Raw genomic sequence first — 7823 nt, forward strand, 5'->3', positions numbered from 1 at the left:
ACTCATCGCCTATTTTCATCCATGTAGGTAATCCCCAACCATAGTGGGCTTGGAGCTGCGAGGGATTCGGAGTGGCCACTCGTTCTGCAATATGGATTTCTTCTGGTGATTTGGACTTCAATTTTCTTTACTTTGATGATTTGTGTTTTGTTATGTAATAAGGCCGCTTATGATTATTTTTATTTGGGTTTTGATCTATAACTTATCATGATGATCTTAAATTATATTAACTATCAAAATGGGCTAGATCTAGGGTTCGTTTTCAAAAACATTAAGTGATTTCAAAATAACCCGATTACAAGTAAGACTTCCGCTAAGCAAACGTTTTCAAACTTAATCACTTTATTAAGATGGACTTAACCAAATGGTTTTCTCACAATTATACGAGATGTTAGAGTGTGGCAATGGCGGTGTGCATGTCTAGGATTGGAGTCGAAGGGAGCTTGGTACTTAAGCAGTCCGATAGACTCACCTCCTCTTTTTCTGGTTTCCTACCTGGTGCACAGCTCCCATTCACTTTAACCTATAATAAGAGTATCTTTTACATCACCAATTAAGTTTTCCAAACTAAATAATACGGAATGTTTTGTACGCATCAATGTGGCGCACCGGATCCGGACGTAGCGTCTAGGCCGGGTTTGGGGTGTTACAAGGTATATATTATGTAAGTATTCTAATCATATATATACATACTTTTTTCATATCATTATATATACATATATATGTTCTTAATATCATACTTTTGTTGTTATGTATATATCTTAATATTGTTAGTTATATATCTTTTATAATATTGTGTGCATATTTCTAATACCATTGTATATTTCTAACGTCATTATTATTTATATATATATGTATGTATTTATGTATCGTATGAATAGTTTTTTATTATTATCACTTCTAATATATATATATATTGTATGTGTTTATATATACATCATGTATATTTTATTTTTTATTTTTATTATTTTATTATTAATTATATGTTTTTATATTATTTCATGTATATGTTTTATATTATCCTTATTATTATTATTAATCTTAAGTATATGTTTTATTATATATATATATATATGTCTTTAATATATATATATATAGGTATATATTTATGTAACATTGTTAATAGTTTTTTAACATCATTATTTTCAATGCGTATATATTATGTAAATATTTTAATGTTATATTATATATGCATTTCTTATATTACGTGTATATTTTTTTAATATTGTATTTTATATATCATGTATACATTTTGAACACCACGCTATATTTTTACGTATTACATCATGTATATATTTTTCATATATGTTATGTACATACATTTTCAATATTTTTATATATATATTATTATGTATATACTTTAACATTACTAGTTATATATATTTTTACTACTTTATGTATATTTCAAATATTATATATAGTATATTTCTAACATTATTACATGTATATATATATTATGTATAGTATATTTCAAATATATATGTATATTTCAAATATTATATATAGTATATTTCTAACATTATTACTATTTATGTAACACCCCAAACCCGACCTAGACGTTATGGTCGAATCTGGCGCGTCACATCAAACCATTTTTCAAATTTGACCGTTCTGGTGAAAATCCATTACTGAATCTAAATTCCTTTATTATTATTAAACTAAAGTTCTCATCAAAACATTTACCAATTTGTTTGCCTTTGGTATATTACCTCATTTAAAATCGCGGAAGCATTTTGAAAACTTTGTTGTTGGAAGCTCGTATTCCTTAGAAAAATCATGCCATTTTGAAATCTCGAGTTTTCCTAGACTGGCAGTTTAGTATAAGAAATCACAATCCAAATTAAAACTTAAAACCCACCAACGACCTTATTACATAAAAACACCCAAAACGAAATCTAATTGCAATTACAAGAAACAGAAATAGTGTGTGGCCATCTCCGAGTCCCTCGCAGCTCTAAACCATCTAAGCTTAGGGATTACCTGCACAGTTAGAAACGGGGTGAGTTTACGAAAACTCAGTGTGTAATCCCAATAACAAACAACAAATGAATAACACAAGATCGGTACAATCTGGGCCAAAGCCCTATTCAGTCTTGACATATACTGGGCCGAAGCCTTTTCATAAATCATATCACTGGGCCGAAGCCTTTACTGTAAACGGTATGGCCCATAGGCCTATTTCAATATCACATGTAATACCAATGGATGTATGCAAGCCCATTTGGGGAGACTACTCAACCCACCATCCGCTACTCTCCACTCGTACCAGCCAAGCTCTCCATGTGGGGAATAACTCAACCCACCCAACCAAACTCTCCACTGGCAGCATAGCTGCTTTATCATATAACTGGAGGCCTAGCCTCTTTTAATAACTGGGGCAATGCCCTTTTTGATAAACTGGGGAAAAGCCCTTTTCGGTAAACTGAGGCATAGCCCTTTTAGCACTTCCTCCATTTATAAAACCCAACCCATGCAACATGTCATGTATGCAGAATGTCATGTCCATATTTGAATCAAACAATCACAGTCAAGTCATTCATATCACCAACATATATTCACAATCAAATCCGTCAACCACACAGTCCAAGTCAGTCACTTGCCCACAAGGGCAAAACAGTCATTTAGCACCTTAGGGGCAAAATGGTAATTTTACCCTACAAGGGTATCTCGGTAATTCTACCCTACAGGGGTATTTCGATATTTCTACCCTACAAGGGTATTTCTGTAATTCTACCCTACAGGGGTATTTTAGTAATTCTACCCTACAAGGGTATTTCGGTAATTCAACCCTACAGGGTTATTTCAGTAATTCTACCCTACAGGGGTATTTCGGTAATTCTACCCTATAGGGGTATTTTAGTAATTCTACCTTACAGGGGTATTTCAGTATTTTACAAATCAAGGGTATTTTGGTAATTTTACAAACTAGGGGTATTTTAGTAATTTTACAAACCAGGGGTGTTTTGGTAATTTTACTGATCAAGGGTATTTTGGTAATTTTTAAACCAAGGGTATTTTAGTAATTTTGTAAATCGAGGGTAAAACGGTAATTTTGTAAATTGAGGGTAAAACGATAATTCTATAAATCGAGGGTAAAATGGTAATTCTATAAATCGAAGGTAAAACGGTAATTTTGTAAATCGAGGGTAAACGGTAATTCTATAAATCGAGGATATTTGGGTAGTTTTATAAATCGGGGGTACGTTGGTAATTTTACAACTGGGGGTATTTCACTAATTTGGTAAACTAAAGTATTCTAAACAAGGATAACAATACGAATGGGCCTAAAGCCCTTCTCGGCCTAAATGGGCCCATACGCTCGTGTGGCCCTTTTAGCCCAAATCTAGCCATAGATATGAGATTCACCTAGCCTAGTCCAATATTTACTACACAATCAAACAACTTATCCAATTGGGCCCGTAGGCCCATTGGGCCCACATGACCCCTTTCGGCCCATCGAAGCCCGAAGTAGCCATCCTATAGCTAGAGTAGCGAGAAAATACACACCTGATTGGAGACTGGAGTTAATCCACGCTCCGAGCACTCTAAGCCGACGCCCAACCCAAACGAGCACGCCATAAAGCAAAAGGGATCAGCCAAGAAAGGTACCCCTACTCTCCTCATGGTTCTCTCTATTTAAAGCCGACCAGCATCCCCTCTTATGTCGACTTCGATGTGGGATCCTCCAACATCGAGTTTAAATTCAACACCAACTCTTGCCGCCCCGTTAGCAAATTAAATGCTCTTTGATTGCCATGAGTTCCGAACCCTGGACCTCATTGCCAACTCTATGACGCCACCTTGCCACTTCACCACAGGCTCTTTTGTGTCATTTATTTAACACAATAATTTAAAAGGCCCTCATCCTAGCATCCAGGTTTTTTCACTTAATACCAAAATTTTTGCTAAAGCCCAAGTTTGAACCCAAGATTTCTCCAACACTTCTCAGGGCCATTAACCACTAAAGCAGACATTTAATTGTGTCATTTCATTGCACAATTAAATACCTAAATACAACCTCCTTACGGACCCACACTCAAGGCCCAATACTTCTAGGCCCAAATTCAGGGTGTTACAATTTATATATATATGTATATATATTATGTACATACTCTTAATATCATTATTACATATGTATATTCATTGTTTTTTTCGTGTTTGATACTATTATTACGTTTAATCTCGCATGCATTGTTATTGTTTTTTTAATATTATTGTCATATTTGTTATGTGCTTCGATATATTTCTAACTCTTGTCTCCTGCCTATTTTATATCATTTTGTTATTCACTACTTTAAAGACTTTTTTACTCATGTTCTTTTAATTTCAATAAGCAAGGCAACATACCGATTTAACATTAAGTCATCTATTTCATCTCTATGTTGGGTGAACATCAATCGATTTGTGTTAAAACAATATGACCTACTCAAAAACCAAAGAAACTAAAAATTCTCATTTTTGTTCGGATCACAACTAAATGTTATATCGAACTCGCAATTTTGAAATTCAAGACAACGCATGTTTAATGAGATACCAATTTTGGGCGTCGCAGGGGTGCTAATAACTTCCTCGTGCGTAACCGACTCCCGAACCCTATTTTTCTCTGGATTTTCACGTAGATCCAAATTTGGCCTTCATTTTTGTTCAAGAATAAGTTTTCTTTTCTAAAAAAAGATGATTTATTAAGTGTCCGATCACACCTAGAAAAATGATCGGTGGCGACTCCCTTTTCTAATAAAATCAAAAATCGATTTTCAAATTTCCAATAAGTCACCTCAATTAGCGACCGAAAGCAAAATTTTATGTCGCTACAGCTGGCGACTCCGCTGGAGACCCTTTTTGAGAGTCGTGTCTGGAATTAAACTCGCGTTATCAAAATTTTCAAAGTTCCTTGTTCAAATTAACATTTAGTCGTGATCCTTAAATTTTTGTTTTCAAAAAGTCATGCATTCGCATTATGTTGTAAATGTTTTTCTAACTCGTTTTATCTTTTTGTTTTTCAGCTTTAAGTTTTATGGTTTTAGTTTAGTAGTTTTTTAAATAAAATGAAAGGTTTGTAAGTTTCTCCCCACACACCATGTATGTGCATCTTTGCATAACATGAACTCCATACCCGGGCTCCGTCCATTTAAGTGAAAGTAAAAGCTATGCCTTCGTGAGTTAACTTGTCCCTCTGTACAGGCTAGTGAATACTTTCGGGTTACATATGACTTATGCTTTCGTGAGTAGCTTGTCTCTCCATATAGGCATAAGTAAATGTAATCCCTCGAATTGATCTCGTAAGCCTATGATGGGCCATGACCGAGGCTCTGTACTAATCTTAGTAGATGTCAGTATAGACAATTCGAGTACCCACCTAGAACTAAAACCGCATATAGTGAACCGTATGAACCCCCTAACTAGAGCGATGCCGAACCTCTGCTCGTTTAGTAGTCACCAAAATAAGTACATGGGAGAAACACCTCTTACTTTTTGCACTTTCACTTTTTATGCAAGGGGATTGGGTTGGTTTAATAAACTAGACCGGGTAGCGTAATTTGACAAATTTTTCATGATTTTTCTACCTATATTGGACTACTAACCAGGGTTGTTCATCTTTGCTTTATTTTTCATTATGCATTATAGGCATCATATTAGAAAAGTGTTGGCTAGAGATTGGTTGCCAAAAAATGAGTTTCTGATGGAAGAGTTGATTATGCAAACAACCGAGAAAAATGCCGTGGTTCGAGATTGGTATTTGAAAACCCAGAAAGAAAAAGGGGATAGTTTAATGGAAGGATGTGTTTCTAATCTACCTGAGCACGTAACTGCTAATGTTCGTCAGAATAATCTGGAAGACTTGGTCCGAATCTGGAATCAGTGGGACTCAGACACTAGGGGAATCTTCGCTGAAAGATACGAGGATGTAGCCAACCTGATTGCCATCAACATTGACGAACGATTGATTCAAGCCATGGTCAGATTCTGGGATCCAGCTTACCAGTGTTTCACCTTCAATCAAGAATATATGACCCAGACTATAGAAGAATACGCTGCTTTGCTTCGTATTGATAATGTGCAATCCTACAAAATATATGTGAAAGAGCCCAAGCTGATGACCTTCAAGAAAAAGTTAATGAGATTGACAGACATGACTGATACATGGGCTGAAAAACAGATAAAGAAGTAGAATGAAAACAGCTGTATTCCGTGGTTTTCCCTGCGAGATTTAATCCTAAATCATCCCGATATTTTGAAAAGAGTGAATCTGTTCGCTTTGGCAATTTACGAATTGGTCGTCTTCCCAAAAGTTCTGGGACATATAGAAGTTACAGTAGTGGACTTCTTTGAAAAGTTAAAACAAGGAATCAACCCTATCCCAACTATTTTGGCCGAGATCTTCAGATCCCTAAGCAGTTGTAGGAGGAAAGGGGAAGGACGCTTTATCGGATGCGTGCAGTTACTCAATGTCTGGATTTTGAGCCATTTCTGAAAAGTAGAGCGCACATCGTACCACATGTTTTCAAAAATATTCTCCCCGTTGAAAGCCTATCTTGAGAGAGAATGGCCAAAGGATGTCACCAAAGAGCATTGGGTTTCAGTTTTTCAGAACCTTCGAGCTGAAGATGTAACCTAGAGAGCACCGTGGATCCGCCCTTCAGTTCTATTATACAAGGTTGGAAATCAAGATTGGGTGCCACTACTTGGGTTATGGGGAGGAGTTGGATACGCTCTGTTAATGGTCCAAAGGCAATTCTCTTCACGACAATTCATACCCGCCACCGGAGGATTAGCATAGTCTGAGTTTGCTTTTGTGGGTGAGGGATATATGAAGAGGGTCCGAGATACCGCAAAGTCTTGGAAGAGAATTCATCTCATGGAGTTAGCTCTATACACTGACACTCTCACCCAAGATTATGTTATATGGAGAAAGCAACGAGTGAATAGTCAGCACGTCTCGTCAACAAATTACACAGTCTAGAATCCTTTTTCGAAAGAAGTGCCATCTGAGCTAGAAATGGCAAGACAATAATTTGAACGAGAAAAAGCCAAGATGTCTCGGGACCTTAATGCTCTTCAAGAGGAAAACTACCAATTGAAGATTGATGTTTAGATTGAAAGATCCATAACCGAGAAAGTACAAAAAGAAGCTGAAGTCGTAAGAAATGACTTAAAGGACCTCCATCTGGAAAATAAAAAGTTTAGAGGCACAATAAAAAAAAGTGGGTTGGGCAAATCGTCAGCAGAATGGAAGGAAGAAATTGGCAACATCAAAGGAGGGATGGAATTCTGGAAAGGGAAAGCGAAGAAAGAAGAAGAAAAGGCTGAGCAGGCTATGATGGAGCTAAGGAAGAAGAACGCCTAATATAAAGCCGTGTCTGCCGAGGTAATGACTAGTCGATCTAAACGTCAAGAACTAAAAGAGAGGATACGAGAGTTAGAAGACATGCTGCAAGATCGTCACAAAAGCTAGATACTCTCTTGGAGGCTTTGGAAGAAATGAATAGTCAGTATGATAGAGACATTCGTGCTTACGAAGAGGGCCTCCAAGAAAAAGAAATACAACTTAGCTATTTGATCAATGAAGTTCGTTGGGTAGCCATGCACGTGGTACAATTATCGGAAGAAGTTGAAATTCTCATTTGTCAATTCCCTCCAAGTCGAAGATCAAACATATCAGAATTCTTAGCACGAGTAAAGAAATATGGCGATATAGCTAGGAAGTTTGTGTAATGGCTGAATCGAAAATGGCAAAATCTTTTGTAATGGACTCTTTTGATAAATGAAATGCCTAAATAGGGGCCGTCTTGAAATCAACACTAAATTCTTGCATATTCATGCAT

General features: G+C 36.2%; 1 long non-coding RNA gene across 1 annotated transcript; it reads right to left on the minus strand.

Moving 5' to 3' along the window:
• Nucleotides 1-1731: 1731 nt before the first annotated feature.
• Nucleotides 1732-3612, minus strand: LOC128293018 (uncharacterized). Its single transcript, XR_008283039.1, has 2 exons — nucleotides 3508-3612; nucleotides 1732-1980 (listed from the first exon to the last, which is right to left on the minus strand). It is a non-coding gene; the product is annotated as an uncharacterized LOC128293018 (long non-coding RNA).
• Nucleotides 3613-7823: the final 4211 nt, after the last annotated feature.

The sequence above is a fragment of the Gossypium arboreum genome, chromosome 5, assembly GCF_025698485.1.
Source record: "Gossypium arboreum isolate Shixiya-1 chromosome 5, ASM2569848v2, whole genome shotgun sequence".
In the NCBI taxonomy this organism is placed as follows: Eukaryota; Viridiplantae; Streptophyta; class Magnoliopsida; order Malvales; family Malvaceae; genus Gossypium; species Gossypium arboreum.